The 20227-nt window shown below is 40.5% G+C and overlaps 1 protein-coding gene across 1 annotated transcript in view; it reads right to left on the reverse strand.

The window, feature by feature from the left end:
* LOC138648245 (tenascin-like) overlaps window positions 1–3971 on the reverse strand; it is an 82198-nt gene extending 78227 nt beyond the window's left edge. The window contains exon 1 of the mRNA XM_069737808.1: window positions 3839–3971. The gene's annotated coding sequence lies outside the window, so the exon portion shown is untranslated. The remainder of the gene's footprint in view (window positions 1–3838) is intronic.
* Between the last annotated feature and the right edge of the window lie 16256 nt (window positions 3972–20227).

Genomic DNA, 20227 nt, shown 5'->3' on the forward strand with positions numbered 1-20227 from the left:
CCTTGGGAAAATAAAAAATTGGGGGCGAAAAGATAATTTTTGTGAAAAAATTTGACTTTTTATTTTTACGGCTCTGCATTATAAACTTCTGTGAATCACTTAATGGGTCAAAGTGCTCACCACACATCTAGATAAGTTCCTTAGGGGGTCTACTTTCCAAAATTGTCACTTGTGGGGGGGTTTCAATGTTTAGGGCACATCAGTGGCTCTCTAAACGCAACAAGGCGTCCCATCTCAATTTCAGTAAATTTTGCATTGAAAAGTAAAATGGCGCTCTTTCCCTTCCGAGCTCTGCCATACGCCCAAACAATGGTTTACACCCATATATGGGGTATCAGCATACTCAGGACAAATTGGACAACAATTTTTGAGGTCCAATTTCTTCTCTTACTCTTGGGAAAATAAAAAATTGGGGGCGAAAAGATCATTTTTGTGAAAAAATATGATTTTTTATTTTTACAGCTCTGCATTATAAACTTCTGTGAAGCAATTGGTGGGTCAAAGTGGTCACCACACATCTAGATAAGTTCCTTAGGGTGTCTACTTTCCAAAATGGTGTCACTTGTGGGGGGTTTCAATGTTTAGGCACATGAGGGGCTCTCCAAACGCAACATGGCGTCCCATCTCAATTCCTGTCAATTTTGCATTGAAAAGTCAAATGGCGCTCCTTTCCTTCCGAGCTCTGCCATGCGCCCAAACAGTGGTTTACCTCCACATATGGGGTATCAGCGTACTCAGTACAGATTGTACAACAACTTTTGGGGTCCATTTTATCCTGTTACCCTTGGTAAAATAAAACAAATTGGAGCTGAAATAAATTTTGTGTGAAAAAAAGTTAAATATTCATTTTTATTTAAACATTCCAAAAATTCCTGTGAAACCCCTGAAGGGTTAATAAACTTCTTGAATGTGGTTTTGAGCACCTTGAGGGGTGCAGTTTTTAGAATGGTGTCACACTTGGGTATTTTCTATCATATAGACCCCTCAAAATGACTTCAAATGAGATGTGGTCCCTAAAAAAAAAATGGTGTTGTAAAAATGAGAAATTGCTGGTCAACTTTTAACCCTTATAACTCCCTAACAAAAAAAAATTTTGGTTCCAAAATTGTGCTGATGTAAAGTAGACATGTGAGAAATGTTACTTATTAAGTATTTTGTGTGACATATCTCTGTGATTTAAGGGCATAAAAATTTAAAGTTGGAAAATTGCGAAATTTTCTAAATTTTCGCCAAATTTCTGTTTTTTTCTCAAATAAACGCAAGTTATATCGAATAAATGTTACCACTAAAGTGAAGTACAATATGTCACGAGAAAACAATGTCAGAATCGCCAAGATCCGTTGAAGCGTTCCAGAGTTATAAGCTCATAAAGGGACAGTGGTCAGAATTGTAAAAATTGGCCCGGTCATTAACGTGCAAACCACCCTCGGGGCTTAAGGGGTTAAAAATAAAAATGCATGCGTTTTTAACGCAAACAAACGCATGTGCTTAAAAACACATGCGTTTACATAGACATCAATAGGTTTTTTTTGCCGCGAAAAAACGCATGCGTTTTTTGCGGCAAAAAAAAACGCTGCAAAAATTACTACATGTTGCATTTCTGCAACACAACGCATGCAGAGAAAAAACGAATGCGTTGCAAAAACGCGTCAAAACGCATGCAAAAAAACGCATGCGTTTTTAATGTTAAATATAGGGGGAAAAACGCATGCTTTTTTTGAGTTTTTTACCGCAAAAAAAAACCGCAAATGTGAAACCAGCCAGACTCGGCCGTATTTCACGCAAGTGAGTATGAGCTCTAAGGGTATGTGTCCACGGTCTGTAATCACGGCGCTTTGGATGGAGCAGAAAACCCGCTCCGCCCTAAGCGCCGCCCCCTTCTGTACGCGTGGTGATTCCGGATGTGTTCATTGAACATCCGGAATCTCTGCACAACACATCCGGAATCTCTGCTCCCTATACATAGGGCACTGTGATTTACCTTGCGGCGATGGAGCGTCGCCACAAGGTAAGCAGACATGCTGCAGTCTAAAAACACGCGCCGCATGTCCGTTAACGCAGGGCCGCCGTATGTGTGTTCACACGCATAGTGGAGACGGGATTTCATAGAATACCCTCCACTATGCGATAACATCTGGACGCTGCGGGTTGGATGCTGCAAGTTGAACGCTGCGGACGTACACAGCGTTCAATCCGCAGCTAATCCGGATGTAATACTGAACGTGGACACATACCCTAAGAGATTAGAGGTAGCTAGTGAATATACAGAGCAGATAATATGAACAAGCAAAGCTGCAGTACAAAGCAAGTAGGAAGGAAAGCAGCAGCCTGGACCTATGATGAAATCCACATCTTTCAATACAAGATCTGGGCTTTGTATATACCGGGATTTATAACACTAAACAGCTAAAAGCAATAAAAATCATTAAGGGCAGAACTAATAGAACCGTGAAATCACTCCAATGGATGCTTTAGCCCTTAAAGAAGACCCATCGCCATCCCTGATATGCATATTTAGTAAATACTTGTGTTCCCTATGAAATGTCAGTTCTTGAGCTTTTCTTTTCCTCTGTTGTTCCTCCTGGAAATGTATTTCTAAATTGCCAATTGGCCTTTTTTTCAACAAAGTAGTTTGATTCGCAGAGCGTGTTTTCAGTCCGAGTTCGATCCCAAAAAAATATCAAATCACACTCGGACCAATGTTATTTTATGGGGTTGAGCCAGCCCGAGAAAATAAAATCGCAGCATGCACAATTTGTATCCGATATGCGGATCGCACTTGGCCATGCAAGTCATTGAGTCCGTGGAAAACATCGGACCGCGCTCGGATGACATCCGAATGCAGTCCAAATTTCACAGACTGACAGAATGGAGAAAATGGAGATTTCTGTTTTTCTCCATCTTCTCGTCATCCGAGAAAATCAGATCACACTAGTATAATCGACCCGATTCTCACGGATGAAAGAAAATATGGCCGTATGACCCTAGCCTTACACTTTCCAATCAATGCTGACAATGTCAGACTGGCTAGGAACACACCCCATTGACAATGGTTATAGTAACACCTATTTGTAAATGTATTAATCTATTTCCAGGAGGAACAATGGCGGACCTATACAGCTCAATAAAAGATGCATCTGCACTGTTATCTCATGGGGAATGCGTGGATATATTAAGACAGTCATGTCAGGAAAGCCAACAAGTCCTTTCTAAATATACTGAAAAGTCAGAAAGCACAACGATTGTAAGCCAAACTATAATCACTCGTCTCTTAATCATTGCTATCAGATAATCTTGCCATTGAAGTAATGACATATGGAAAAGAAAAAAGACAAAGCATAAAGCAATAAAAGAAAAATTATTAACATCAATAAAAAACAATTTTCTGCTCAGAATCACATATAATGTGCAATCAATCAACACAAGTCCGATCAATGAGCCGCGTGGAAGGAGATGAAAAATCGACATCAGAGACGGTAGATCTAATAATTATTAGTCCGAAATTTATGGGATAAAAAAATGTATATATCATGGCATTCCTATCATCTCCGAACCGCTTGTATCAAGGATGATTGTTGTAGTTCCATAACATCCTCATTGATAGGAGCGGAGAAACACAACGGGTTGCAGAGAGCACTAATGCACCATCAAGTTAAAGTTTTCAGAACCTAAACTTCTGATAATAAAACAAATGCACAATGCAGTTCCATAATAAAGTTCCACGCCAACCATAAAAAAACTGCACCAAAAACTGCAAGTGTGAATTTAGCCTATAGATCGGATGTCATGGAGCATTGCTATCCACAGATTTGGGTACCACAGCTCAGTGCACACCTACCCCACTCTGATGACTTGGACTCTGCTCACTTCTTGCTCTCTCAGCAAGTTTAAGTGTTGCCCAGACCTAGAAGAAGGGGCCAATCATCAATGCAGGGGAGTTGCTCTCATGCCAGTGTTTATTATAAGTGTCATGGACCCCTGAAATCCCTCTATCCCACCCCCTTTCTTTTTAAATTCTTGCTTAGATTTCCTAAAGCACATCTGCCCATATGAAGACCTCCCCCTCATCCCAAACCCTTCGCAGTCTTCAAAACTCCCCATAAAACCCTCTGAACAAATGTCAGCACTCAGCAGGTATTTTACACATTGGAAGGAGAAGGCTCGGAAAGATGATATTCCCGGCTTGTTTGACATCAGGTTGTGATTAGCGGACCAGCCGTTATCTGACATGACAGTATTAATTAGCCTCGGCCATATCATATTGATCTGTATTACTAGTGATCAAAGCGTTAATTATAGACATTTATAAAGTATTAATTGTGGGATATAACTATTATGACTAAAGCTGGGCAAGTGCCTTCTCGGGACCCTGGACCCTCGGCCACATCAGAATTCCATGGCTGCTGTGTAAAATCCATGGTGCAATTAAAAAATATATAGATCAAAAGGTGACCAGAGAAGGGGCTCACAGTCTGGGCTGGTGACTGTAGTATCTTTTTATCTTCATAATAATAATAATCTTTATTTTTATATAGCGCTAACATATTCCGCAGCGCTTTACAGTTTTGCACACATTATCATCACTGTCCCCGTTGGGGCTCACAATCTTCATTCACATGCTGCTGTTTTCCACAGCAAAATCTGCACTAAATTCAACCAGCTTTGGTTCGGATTTTGCTTCTTCAAATTTCCTAGTTGATTCTTCCATGATTGAAATTTTTAGCAAGAAATCAGCTACCCTGAAATGGTCATTGCCAGTTTCAACAAATTTTGCATAACTCAATAGTACAAGAAAGTATAAGAAACTTTAATATATCTTTTGTCCAAGAAATATATTCTTTTTTGCACTTTCTTCGGAACCCATCATCCATGATGAAAAACAGTTCACATCCATACTACTCAAGTCAAGGCTGGCAGCTCACCGAGTGATCAGATTAGAGCTGCCTACTGAGGTCTATGGCAATGGCATGTGGAGAGAGAGAGTAGTCGGAACTTAGGACATGCACAGAGGCCAATTCATCAAAGTTTTTACACTACAAAAGTGGCGTAAAAGTTTGGAAAAGTGACAAAACTTTTACACAACGTGGAGTTGTGTAAAAATGTTGCAATTTTTAGCCTTTTCACGCCACTTTGGCTTGCCTATGCCCTATGGCCATTAAATCTGCCAACATTTTCTACACCAAAAAATGCTACTCCAGTCTCTGGTGCAGTGCACAGAGGCACACGCCACTTACTAAAGGTGCCAAATTCATTAAGTATCATGCGCCTCTTATCGACTCTCGCGCTGTGTACTCTGTCAAAAGTTTGCCTGTAGGTAATTTGCACTCTGTTCTTTAGGAGGTTCGTGAAGCGCTCAACAGCCTTTCAGGCAGCATAGGATCAGGTTGCCATCATCTAGTCTGTGGTTATAGCTATCTCAGCTCACACAGTAGCCACTAGGGAGTGCACGATTAGAATCTTTAGTCTGTAAAGGAACTTACAGGGTCAATTGAAGTTTTTATTTGTTACCTATTTTCCTATGTGAGTTGCTTTGCAATCTAACACTCCTGCTGCTGCTTTCCAGTAAGCATTTAATCTCACTCCGATGCTGGATTCACAGCTACACTCAGAGGTGTATCTAGCTTTTCCTGCACCCGGGGCAAAGGATCAATTTGGTGCACCCCCCCCCCCCACCTCATTTGAACCTTGACTCTATTGAAACTCTATTTGACCAAGCCAAGGTACAGTCCTCAGATTTCTGCCCCCTATAATGTCCTCAGATTTCTGCCCCCATAATGTCCTGATTTCTGCCCCCATAATGTCCTGATTTCTGCCCCCATAATGTGCTCAGATTTCTTCTGCCCCCATAATGTCCTGATTTCTGCCACCATCCCCCCCTTCCCGGATGCAGTTGCATGTGGTGGAGAAATCTGAGGAACATATGGGGGGTGGGGGCAGAATTCAGGACATTAGGGGGCAGAAGAAATCTGAGCACATTATGGGGGCAGAAATCAGGACATTGCACCCATCCAGCTCCCTGGACTTGCTTCAGTCCTCACAAAGTCAATTTACTCCCCCTGCCCTGCTCCCTCCCTATCCTTGCGACCTTGTGTGACGCCTGCTGCCAAATAGCGTCCCCGCCGACCACAACCATCCTTTCCTAGCCGGGTACTTAGCAGCCCCCTTAAATTTCCAACATTAAGCCTTCGGTGTCTTCAGCTCCAGCCTCCATCACCCAGCCTCCATTACCACAAACCGCAAGGCTGCCTGTGAAGAGCCGGCGAGTGACGTCAGCAGCGTGATCATGCTTCACTAATGCAGAAGTGCCGGCGGCGGTCAGGGCATAGATCAAGGGTACTAGCGTCTGAAGACTCTAATACATCCTTGGGAACTGACGCGCAGCACTTTCTCTGAGCCGGCTATCAATTTGACAGCGGCTCAGAGAATGGAAGAATCTCAGTGTGGGGGCGGCAGAATTCTGCCGACGGGGAGCCTCCTCCTTGGATCACCGCATCAGCCGGCCCACTGGCGCCCCATGTCGCCTGCGCACGGGGCACATGCCCCGGCTGCCCCCCCTGGATACGCCACTGGCTACACTGCTCAGTACTGCTAAATAATGTCCTGCATGTTGGTGCTGCTTCTGAAAAAGTGCCACATAAATGCAGGAGAGTATTTCAGAGACAGCATAGCAAATAGTCTCCATCTAGTAGATTAGAGACAAATGAACATTAGACATGGAGCCAGCAGAGAGGAAAACTGGTGAGTAATATGAGATTTTCAGTAAAACATATATGCAACATGAATACCATTTGTTTTTGTTTATTTGTTTGGTTTTTTTTTAAATTCTGTGTCAAGTGATTAAATAATATATATTGATATGGAAGCTCTCTTTTCTTGACTTGATAAATTATATAAATTCTGCCTGCACAAGGCCACCAATAGAGGGGGCTGATTCTATATTAATGCATACAGCAAATATAGAGAAAATGCCAAGGACTGCAGCTTTGTTGTGCTGTTTTAAGGGGAGGGTAAAAGCCAGTGCTAGATGCATTTGGCATTGTTTTTTTTTTTTTTTTTTACACTGGATTGCCTTGTACGGGGCATATAATGCATGTTTTTTTTTAATTATTATTTTAAGTTGGATTGTTTGTATATTTATTAATACTGGTAAGGTAAATTGGGAGTTTGTCATGTGTGGATAGTATTTAAATACACAACACCCAAATTTACTACATATCACAAAGGGCATAATATAGCACACTCTCTTAGACTACTACTACTACTTCTCCTTTTCCTTCTCCTTCTCCTTCTTCCATGCCAAGTCACATAGCGCTAACTGAGCAGTAGGGGAAGTTTGCTTCCATAACTTTGGAGGCTTGAAATATATGTCCTGAGTAGCACAGGGTATAGATAGGAGAGAAGAAGGCAATGGAAGTGATGGTTTGGGGTCCCTGATGCAAAGGTGATGCCAGCAGTAAAACGACAGTGATGGTGGCAGTAGTGCTCTACGGTCCTATAACACTCCCCTTCATTTATTACAGGCACAAAGGAGACATGAGGTGCAACGTCCCCTCCAAAGAGAGGGGTTAGACACTTTACAACAACCAGTTACCATAGCACATTTTCAGATCTGCTCCTTTGCTGGAAATATAAAAAAATTACTATATATAAAAAAAAAATTAAATAAAAAATAATAATAATAATAGCAAAAATAAAAACTGTTATTACTTCGTGCAAAATAAATCTTGGTTATTAAATATGTGACCACTCCCATCTTATCCAAAATGTTGGCATCTTAATATTTATTTGTGGTAATTTTATGGGTACGCTCATACTAACTCATGTGAGAGAAACGGATCACATGAGTTAGTATGAAATAAATGGAAATGTACCTAAGTTATATACTCAGGATTTTTTAATTAGTGGTCCAAACTAATACAACAAGAAAACATTGTTTTTCAACTTACATGTTGCAATTTCAAATAAGAAACAGCATGTGCAGCAAATTAATACTTGGTTGCACACCCTTTGACATTGATTACAGCCAACAAACGTTTCTTGTAGCCATCTATAAGCTACTTGCACTTCTCAGCTGATATACTCTCCCACTCTTCCTTTGCAGGGTTCTTTTTCTCAATGGCAGATTTCAGCTCACCCCAAAAGTTTTCAATGGGATTGAGGCCAGGACTCATTCTTGGCCATTTTAAAACAATCATTTTTTTCTTTTTCAACCATTCCTGTGTGCTTTTGGATGTGTGCTTTGGGTCATTATGCTAGAGGAGCCATGATCTTAGCCTCAAACCAAGTTGTCTTAAACTGGGTAGGACATTTCACTCTAAAATATCTACATAATTCTCTGATTTCATGATTCCGGTGATACGGTCAAGGCCTCCTGTACTAAACGCAGCAAATCAACCCAATAGCATTATGGATCCTCCACCATGCTTAACTCTTGGTAGGGTGTTCTTTTCCTTATAAGCTTCATTGCGCCGCTTGTAAACCACTGTTGCTTTACATTGCCAAAAAGTACTTTTTTTTTTTGCTTCATCTGTTCACAGAATATTTTCTCAGAAGGATTATGGTTTGTCAAGGTACTCTTTGACAAAGATCAGTTGTTCCTTTTTATGTCTTTACTTCAGCAATGTTTTTTTCTTAGGCCTTCACCCATAAAGCTCTGCTTGGTTAGTGTGTGGCGTATGGTACTTGAAACCATGACTCCAGGCTGTTCCAGGCTGGCCTTCAGGTCTTTGGATGTTTGACGTGGTGTTTTTTTCCAGCATTCGCACCAACCTTCGAAGACATCTCTTGTCCATTTTCCTCTTTCCCCACGTCCAGGGAGGTTCTTGACGGTTCCATGCTTGGCAAACTTCTTCAACATTGCACACTGTTGAAACTGGGATACCAAGGTCTTTGGAGATGGCCTTATACACGTTGGAAATCTTGTGTTTGCTAATAATAGCAGTTCTGATGTCCTCAGACAGCTCCTTTGTCTTCACCTTTGTGACAAAGGAACAGAGCCTACCATGTGGCTTTTTAAAATACTGAAGTCATCATTCATTGGCTAATGCCTAATTTATGTCTCATGGGCACCGACAATTAATCACATACTAGTTTAATTTAAAGGGTGCCAATACCAGTGTCACAGCAAGCTTTAGGTTTTTCTATTTTTCCCTACCCATTGTTTTTTGTTTTACATTATTGTTTCTCATTTGCTCTTTTGTATTTAAAACCAGTGCTCTATACAACAAAAAACTGCTTAACGTGATTCATTTTTTCAGGATATATTCCACATTATGTACCTACACTTCATGGGTGCCAATAACAATAAGCAGGACTGTATGTAAAAATTAAGGACGTGCAATGGAAGTATTAAAAACTAGAAGAAAGAGAAAATGTGTAGAGGATACAGAAGACATTTTCAATACAAAAGAATGATTTAGAAAACAGGAGCAGAAGTACAGAGGACACACAGAGGCATGCAAGATCTATAAAGCCGCCTGTTTATGAGCAGTTCAGAATTACAGGAATACCAGTGTTTATAAGATTCTTCCAGATATCCATGGACATATGTTTCATGGCATTCAAAATTATGTTGAATTTAGTAGCTGATTTCATTTCAAGTGTTTCAGTGGGGGGGAGAATCAATACGACAAACCTAAAAAATTGATGCCATAAATACATTTTATAGGACAAGCTATTAGTATGGCGGGAGATTTGAGATAAGGCTGAGGACCACAGAAACAGTCCTGACCTAGAATTATCAATGAAGAATAATATACATGTTTTATCAATTAGCCGCCTTATGGTGTGCTCAAATTTTATCAATGAATTTGGAACATCTACAGTATAACCCATGCCTTGGAGAAAAAACTCAGGTGCATCGGTCGAATGGAGCTAGTAAAAAATCCATTTGACTGTGATGTAATATATATAATACTGGTTAAAAAAAAAGAGTGAACATTTAGATTTTTCTTTTCATTTCACAAATTCAATATCACGTATTGATTGTAGTAAACATAAGGAATAAGAAAATGAATAAAGGAATGAATCAATAAATTGATAGATGAATAAAAATGTAAATAATATACAGGGTTATTATAAATGTTAGATAATATAGTGTATATCACCATAGCTCAATACTAGCCAAAGATCAAGTCCTGTAGATTTCATATCAGTTGTAGTTTTCCACATAAACGCATCCATTATAAGCCAAGGTGGACTTGATTCTCAGTAGCTTATGGATGCCATTCGATAGATGTTATTGTACAGTTTCGCACAATCAAAAATCAATACATATTTTCTCACCACTACACTAAGTTTTTCAGATTTAGCCCCCAACTTAGTACGATTGCTCCACAAATAGCCCTACACATAGTATGAAGGCTCCTTGACTAGTACTCCACATAGTATGATGACCCCACAAATAGTCCTCCACATAGTATGATAGCTCCTTAACTAGTTCTCCACATAGTATGATCGCCCCATAAATAGTCCTTGACATAGTATGATGACCCCATAAATAGTTCTCTACATAGTAAGATGGCCCAATAAATAGTCCTCCGCATAGTATGATGGCCCCATAAATAGTCCTCCACATAGTATGATGGCCCAATAAATAGTCCTCCACGTAGTATAATGGCCCCATAAATAGTCCTCCACATAGTATGATGGCCCAATAAATAGTACTCCACGTAGTATAATGGCCCCATAAATAGTCCTCCACATAGTATGATCACCCCATACATAGTCCTTGACATAGTATGATGACCCCATAAATAATTCTCTACATAGTATGATGGCCCAATAAATAGTCCTCCACATAGTATGATGGCCCCATAAATTGTCCTTGACATAGTATGATGGTCCCATAAATAGACCTCCACATAGTATGATGGCCCCACAAATAGTCCTCCACATAGTATGATGACCCCATACATAACCCCCCCCATAATATGATGACCCCATAAATAGTCCTCCATATAGCATGATGGCCCCATAAATAGTTCTCCACATAGTATGATGGCCCAATAAATAGTCCTCCACATAGAATGATGGTCCCATAAATTGTCCTTGACATAGTATGATGGCCCCATAAATTGTCCTTGACATAGTATGATGGTCCCATAAATAGTCCTCCACATAGTATGATGGCCCCACAAATAGTCCTCCACATAGTATGATGGCCCAATAAATAGTTCTCCACATAGTATGATAGCCCCATAAATTGTCCTTGACATAGCATGATGATCCCATAAATAGTCTTCCGTATAGTATGATGGTCTCATAAATAGTCCTCCACTTAGTATGAACTGGGCCCCCAGACTCTTGCAGCATGATCTATCGCTATTGGCGGTACACTACTGAGACCAGATCTAATATTATTACATCTCATTTACTACTCATTTATTACTCTTTTATATATTTTCTGTAACTAATCAGCCTTTTATGTTCTTATTTTTTGGAACTACCCTCTCGAAGATAAGTTGCTAAGTGTTAACGATGCCCCCTGTAGGCAGGCACAGGGCAAAGGTTCCTTTTGCCCATTTATTAAAGCAGTCCTGGCACAGCTAAGGCTTATTTTGGCCATCAGAAATGTTGGAAGCTTCGCAGTTTCAGTAAATCACCTAGGAGAATGGGGCCTACACTCTTTCAATAACATTTGGTGAATAATAACAGTTTCAGAATGGGATTTCTGTACCTCAACAGTAAATAAAATCAGAGCCAACGCTCCAAGAGTCAGACAAGACATGATGTCATGAAGCGCAGGCAGCCGGCCAACCCTACTGGGCCCTGAAGCCATGCTGGGAGACTTGATAAATATATGACTTGTTGGAGCAAAGGTCAGGCTTTCAGCTGCAGGATGCAGAATTTCCCTACAGACAAGTGTAGAGATTTCACTGCCTATTATTCGTTTATAGTTTATATCCAGAATGTATCACTCAACATTATGCGTATGCTGGAAAAGAACCTAAAGTTGTAGGAATACCTGCAATAATATTATGTAACGATGATTCAACAGCCAACTAAAAATAAGAGGATTTTTTCTAAATGTTTATGCAGCTAATTCTTAAACCACCAAAAATACTAACAATAATAATATCTCATATAAGAGCCCAAACCTTGTTGATAATGCACCTAAAGTTAATCCTTAGATTTTTTCAAATCAAACTTTCCCCCCTTCTCCATAGGGTTTTAGAATGACCTAATTCTGCTCAGTAGAAGGTCGCAACCTGCAATCATGATATGAACATATTGCAATGTCTTTTTCGCTGGAGGCGTAAAATAATACAGTGTCTTACAAAAATGTTGAGTTTTCTCGGTACGGTTCTAATTTCACAACCCAAATGATTAGCATGAACTTTATTCACACTTATTTTATTTATTTATTTTATTATTATCTTTTTATTTATTTATTTTCTTTAACAAATGCTCTTTGTTACAAGCTAATAAAATTACCGTATATTGTATCTTACAATTACTTTTTTTGGGGGGGATTCGGTTCAAATTTCAGAACCCAAATCTTCAGTACGGAAGCCGAACACAACGGTGTGGTGGGAGCTGTCACGATGAAGACAGGGATGAGAAGGTGTAAAAAAACCAACAAACATCATTATTATTATTATTATTACTATTATTAATAAACAGCATATTACAATTAGTTTTCAGGGGTTTTTTTTCAGTTTGGCTCTAAAATTAAAACCCAAATGTTTAGCATGAACCCTATGAACACAATTATTAATTAATTAATTAATTCATTAATTCATTCATTCACTAGTTCTCTCTACAATTTAAGTTAATAAAATTTCTTACAACTCGTTTTTTTTTTTGGGGGGGGGCTATGATTTGGTTCTAATTTCAGAACCCAAATCTTCCAAATGGACTCTATTCACACTGATTTTTTTTTCAATAAATCTGCTTTGTCACAAGGTAAATAATAATAATAAAATTATATCTATCGATCTCTGTACCCTATAAGGCCGCTTTCACCTATCTATGTTTCATAGTCAGAAACATGGACCGGTCTCCTCACCCAAACCTGGCAGTCCGATATACGCCTTTGAGGCTGTTGACTTTGGGTCACGAGACCCGCAGCCTCTACGTGTAAAGTGGTCCGCACTCAGACTGCAAAACACATTTGCTGTACGCTCTGGAAATAATAGCATTTTTAAAAAAAACACGTGTAATTGGGCTTGGGCACTTCATTAGTATATTGTCTTAACTCTGTCCTATCCAGATTGTTCAGCTCAAAGGGAATACTGCTTACAATTTTTATTTTCTATGTAGTTCTAAGTTCAGAACCCATATTTTAAGAATAAATCCCTTTCACTTTGAGATATATATATATATATATATATATATATATATATATATATATATATATATATAATTTTTTATTTTTTGGAAGAAATACATCACAGGTTTCAGTATAATAAATAAATAATAGAAAAGAATATTACTAAAAAAATAGCTATTTTTGAATTTAATAGGAATAGGTGAGATCTGTTTGGCAAAACGTTAAAAAAAAGTAAAGTGAAAGTCAAGTATAAATGTGAATGCAGATTTACCGTATATATAGGTAGGAGTTATACTATTTTTCTACCAGAAAGCTACACTTGCTTGACCCAAATAACTGCTAAAGACTTGTTAGGCTACTACTGTAGGTGATGACGTGACTGTAAATTCTAGATTTCGTAAGACTCTGGCCAAAAGAGGTTATGCACCCCCGATGTGGATACATCACCAAATACAAGGGGGCAGACACAGCCTTTTCAAGCCCTATTGCTATGCCATAGTATGTATGATTGATATGATTATGCATGAGCCATTGCTATTGCAATAACGGTGGCACGGCTGATATACAGTAATAACTATGAATCATGGCACTATTCAGTAACTTCAAATGCTGGAATTTTTTTTGCTGACATCATTCCCAGCACTGAAAACTTAACTTTGCAAGCTAGCACGAGTATATGATTATATACAATAATAACCATCACATTTTTAGAGCCTCAATAAAACATGAAATTTTCAATTCAATATTTATTACCACCATACTAAAGTCTATTCCTTTCACTAGAGCTGTCTATTAGAATAACATAAAACCTTGTACTGTGGTTTTGCATGGTCTCAAGGTTTGTGAGAAGATTGAAAATGAGTCCACCAACCTCTTAAATAATTTATGGACCTGAACCCAACAGCTATGTTTCTGACATAGAACTTGGCATATGGGTTTTCATTGACCCTGCTGCCATGGAGAAACTATCTAGTTACCTATGTTACCTTATTGCTATGCAATTGTTATGCTATGCTATGTTATATATTATGTTTTGGTACATTATAAGTTCTTCAGTTAGGTATGCACTGTAATGCTATATTAATATATATTTATTTTTGTAACTTGATGCGTGTGTGCTGCAATATGTGTAACAGAATTGCATCAAATTGTGCTACATGTTATAGGAAAATGCACAGTCATCCACACTGGTAGAATTTCAGAGAGCATAAAAGGTTCCTGAATTCCACAAGCAAAAGTCAGTTACACACAGGTGAAACAGACCGATAGAGGGGAGATGCTGTAAAGCTCAGCCAGAAATGCCTGTGTTATAGCTAGCTAGAAAGTAGGGATGAGTAGTATTCTAGTAAGTAGCACTATCCCATAACTTACTGAAGGCCACATAGGAACAAAGAAAAAGTTTCAATTAAAGCTTTGTGCGACTGACTCAGAAATCAGAAGACTGATGTCAGAACCTGAGTGTAGAACTTCAAGTCATAGCAGATAAATCCAAAGGTTCAAAACAATACAAGAATTCAGGAGCAGACCACAATTACTAAAGTGAATTGACTCTCAAGTAACCTCATGACGAAATATATTACTACAAGGCAAGGAGGACAGATCAGCGCTGTTTGTGACAGTACCAACCCTATTGTTTGGGCTTTGCCCCTTGAAATCATGGCCAGTATGTGCGGGAAGTCAAGAGAATATCAAAGTCATAATCTGGTTGTAGAAATAGAGGTTCACGACAGACAAATCCAGAGGGATAAGGAAATATGATGTATCCAGGACATGAGCTAGATCAAACACAGGCAAACACGAGCATAACAGGCTAGAGAGAGAACTGACACTCAGGAACCTGATGAGAGAAGTGGCCTCATGTTTGAAGTAGCTAATGGAAGGTATTGCTGCAAGGTAGGGAGCAAAGCAAAAAAAAAGTTAACAAATACAAGTTACAGAAGACGAATTTTGGTCACAAACCCAAGAAAGAGAGAGAAGCAAAACAATCTTTCAAGATGCCTGCAGGATCATATCTGTCAATGACATCAGCCATGTTCATTGTTCAACTAGTAACATAGCGAATCTAGAACGTGAGAGGTCAGTGTCAGTGTGTGGTGAGTAACAGCATTCTTTGTGATAATTATCACAGGCAACATTACAACAAACGTTATCATCTCTACTACAAAAGATCCATGACTGACAATAGTTCATGGCCACAGCCCATCTTATCCCCGTCGTTGCACAGATCATAAATCATGGCACAGTCTAACACAAGTCAATAAGTCATCTTGATGGCACCAGGTTCTTATAGCCCATGTGACTACTACAAGGCAAATTTCAGAACTGCTGTAGGCAGAGCAAATAAGCATCTAAGGCAAGATGGCTGCTTCTTAATCATGCAACAAAATAAGTGTTATATATAGTTAAAAATTAAATTATACTTCGGGCCAGAGGGGTGAGGAGGGGTGAGACCAATAACCTGGCACCAAAGGCTTGTATCCCAGGACCTAGCGATGGTAACAAAATCTGTGAAAGCCTTGCCTATATGAAGTACCTGCCTTTGCTATTTTATTAATGTTCTACAGGCTGATCGTATAGAAGACTTACACTACAGCCTTAATGAAAGGAGTGGCAGTGTAAGATGCAGCAAATTTATTAAGAGGAGCACAGCCCTTAACCCCTTCATGACCTTGGGATTTTTTGTTTTTCCGTGTTCGTTTTTCGCTCCCCTCCTTCCCAGAGCCATAACTTTTTTATTTTTCCGTCAATTTGGCCATGTGAGGGCTTATTTTTTGCAGGACGAGTTGTACTTTTGAACGACATCATTGGTTTTAGCATGTCGTGTACTAGAAAACGGGAAAAAAATTCCAAGTGCGGTGAAATTGCAAAAAAAGTGCAGTCCCACACTTGTTTTTTGTTTGGGTTTTTTGCTAGGTTCATTAAATGCTAAAACTGACCTGACATTATGATTCTCCAGGTCATTACGAGTTCATAGACACCTAACATCACTAGGTTATCTTTTTATCTAAGTGGTGAAAAAAAATTCCAAACTTTGCTAAAAAAAATTGCGCCATTTTCTGATACTCGTAACGTCTCCATTTTTCATGATCTGGGGTCAGTTGAGGGCTTATTTTTTGCGTGCCGAGATGATGTTTTTAATGATAGCATTTTGGTGCAGATACGTTCTTTTGATCGCCTGTTATTGCATTTTAATGCAATGTCGCGGTGACCAAAAAAACGTAATTCTGGCATTTCGAATTTTTTTCCCGCTACGCTGTTTAGCGATCAGGTTAATGCTTTTTTTTAAATTGATAGATCGGGCGATTCTGAGCGCGGCGATACCAAATATGTGTAGATTTGATATTTTTTTTATGGATTTATTTTGATTGGGGCCAAAGGGGGGTGATTTAAACTTTTATATATTTTTTATTTTTTTAACATTTTTTTCAACTTTTTTTTTCACTTTTGCCATGCTTCAATAGCCTCCATGGGAGGCTAGAAGCAGGCACAGCACGATCGCCTCTGCTACATAGCAGCGATCTGCTGATCGCTGCTATGTAGCAGAAATGCAGGTGTGCTGTGAGCGCCGACCACAGGGTGGCGCTCACAGCCACCGGCAATCAGTAACCATAGAGGTCTCAAGGACCTCTATGGTTACAATGGAGACGCATCGCCGACCCCCGATCATGTGACGGGGGTCGGCGATGACATCATTTCCGGCCACCCGGCCGGATGCGGTAGTTTGACAGCGGCATTTAACTAGTTAATAGGTGCGGGCAGATCGCGATTCTGCCCGCGCCTATTACGGGCACATGTCAGCTGTTCAAAACAGCTGACATGTCCCGGGCTTTGGTGCGGGCTCACCGCGGAGCCCTGCATCAAAGCAGGGGATCTGACCTCGGACGTACTATCCCGTCCGAGGTCAGATAGGGGTTAATTTAATGAATTTGGTGCATCTTCTAGGTGACGTGCGTCTCCTTGTGCCTTGCCAGAAATGCCACTCCTTAGACATTAGCATTTCTGGCTTTAATCAAAGAGGAGGGAATTACGAATAGTTCCAAATATCGGTCAGTTTTGCAACAAAACCTTCAGGCCTCTGCTAAAAAAGGAATTTCACCTTTCAGCACGTCATTGACTCTGCCTCCGAATCAGCAAAAGAATGGCTTCACCAGAACATGATCCCAGATTTGGAAAGGCCCAGGCAGAGTCACCACCTGAATCCAATTGGATCTGTGGGTGACCTGAAGAGGGCGCTGTACTTGGGCAAAGCCCTTGCAATCTGACAGATTCGGAGGAGTGGGCAAAGATTGCCAATTATACATGTGCCATGCTAATAGACTCCTACCCTAAAAGGCTGAATTCTGTCATAAATTCAAAGTGTGCTTCGGCAAAGTATTAGTCTAAGGGTGTGCAGATTTATGCAACCACATTATTTTAGTTCTTTTATTTTTCTTTTCCTACCCAAAAATATATCAGTTTACTTTTCAGTTGAATTGTACAGATTTGTAACATTTAAAGGTGTAAAAAGTTCTGAAATAATTCTTTGCTGGTATGATTTCTTTGCAACCTAGCATTGTAACATATTTATATACACTGCATACCAACTTTATAAATTCAGTCATGTTCCCCCCCAAAGTATAAACTGTTGTGAGCTGTCAGACCCCCCAACAATCTAATTTTGCCATGTTTATGCGATACTCTATGAAAAATCTCTTTAAAATGTTCTGGTCATTTACATACTATATACATCTGTTCGAGTTATTGTAAAACATGGAGTATCCTGTATCATTAATTTCATATTGTATAAATGAGAAGTGATCTGGTAAACACAGAATAAACCTCAGTAATAACAGGAAATCTGTATATTGGACATATTGTTATTGTTATCACCATGACAGAGACTACATCTGATATACTAATCTCCATGCAAAAAAAACTGTTTAAACTCCAAACCATGCTAAATGCAGACAAGAATGAAGTAGTTCAGGATGTCTGGGCATTCGACAATCTCCATATGCAAAACAGGATGCATTGGATCAAGTGGTTCTCAGATGTGTATGTGGCACCCCTAGGGGTATTTGCCACAAAAATAGTTACTGACAGTAAATGCAAATACTAAAATAGCAAGACTGCACTACCACCTCCGGCCAGAAGGGGGAGCTCCAGAGACTCCCCTTGATCCATTCTGGTCTGAGAGAAGAACTGGCAGTTGGGCTAAGGAGCTGAAAGTGAGAGGTCATACAGTTGAATCTCTAACAGCCCTGTGACTGTTACCAGGCCTAAATCACCGGCCTGAGGAGAAGAGGGATAGAGAAAAAGGACATTGTGAGAACCGGGTAGCATTAATCACTACCCAGAACAGGCGCAAAGACGGATACCGGATCCGTGGCTGTATTCATTACATATAATACAGCAACCGGAAAAACGTGAGGTGATATCAGCTTCACTAGGGTCGGACGCAGCAACAGACACAGAGTTCAGCGGTACTCCCAGAGGGGGTAAACCGATAAAAGGACTCGGGTTGCCCGTCGAACCAGGACCCGGAGGGGACAGATTGGGCCGGCAGCCAGTTCACATACAGCAGCAGGGCCACACAGATATTGCGTACAATAAGAGGCGAAGACCCCGGCAGGGTCAAAGTAACTCAGAGTTCCCATACAGACTCCGGTGACAGGACTGGTTGTAAATCCTTTTTTGTTAAAGTAAACTGGTTAAACGTTTCAGTGCCTCAGTCTTTCATTTGGACAATAGCCATCTATCCAGGATTGGGATCATCACCGCTGGGAGAACCTGCTGCTGATCAAGTAAGTGCCTGTTCCCTCACGATACCCTTTACACTGTGCATTGCCTGAGGCCACAGCACCGGGTCAAGCCACCCGTGACACCCCCCTCAAGAGACAAACCCCATTGGTCCGGTGCTGGGTATCCCGGTCTCTTGGGCGTCACAATTGGCGTCACGAACAGGATCTAGCCAGCCCGTATACCGGGTATTGTGTGCCGTGATTGGAGCCCAAAACTGTGAAAACTTGGATGAAAAATCTTGAAAATTGACTTTATTAAAGAAAAATCCATTCTCCATTGAAAACTATTGAAAGTGACTTTTCCCCATTGGTTATAATGGAGTAAAGATGGCCGCCATCCCCTGAGGTAATCACTTCATAACCGTTAGGCACGAGACTGTTAATTGAGCTACGCCATCACCTGAGCCCCAGTCTAACTGAAAAACTTCAGAATCCGCCATTACAGAGCGCGGTGGGTGGGAGCAGCAGGGGGCGTGTCATTGTGGGCGGCACCAAGCTGAGCGCTCTGACATCAGAGCAAGGGGAAAATCGATCCTGCTGCACAGCGGAACGAATCTACACTATCCCGACGGAAGCGGAGGACCGGAAGGGTCCGGATTAACTAAGGGGGCACAGTATGTCGCAGCACGGAGACGCCGCAGCACCCGGCGACGCTAATGCAGCTGAAAGACAGAGTGTCGATAGAGAGTCTGGTAGCGCAGCGGTGCAAGGAGTGGCGCCCATCATGCCGGTGCTGATGCCATATACCCCGGGTGGCCCATGGCTTCCAATGTATGAAGGTGAGCCTAATACCCTTGACGATTTCAGAGAAAAGATGCTGGCCCATTTTGACATGTTCCCTGTGGGTCAAGTTCAGCGTGTTAGTCTCCTGATGATGCAGTTAAGTGGCCATGCTAAGCGAGAAGTCACAGCATGGGCAGCTGATCTAAAAGGCACTGTTGAACGCATATTTGCTGGATTAAAAGCTACATTTGAAACCACTGCCAGCAGCAAAGCTAAAGTACAATTCTTTAATTGCAAACAAAAAGTTAATGAGGGCGTGAGAGACTTTGCCTTAAACCTGCAGGAAGCCCTTAAATCACTTACACTGGCTGAACCCATTTTTAACACCGGAGCGGATAAACTGCTAAGAGATCAATTTATTGAGGGACTCTACACCCCTTCTCACCGGGGG

The sequence above is a fragment of the Ranitomeya imitator genome, chromosome 8 (genome assembly GCF_032444005.1).
Source record: "Ranitomeya imitator isolate aRanImi1 chromosome 8, aRanImi1.pri, whole genome shotgun sequence".
In the NCBI taxonomy this organism is placed as follows: domain Eukaryota; kingdom Metazoa; phylum Chordata; class Amphibia; order Anura; family Dendrobatidae; genus Ranitomeya; species Ranitomeya imitator.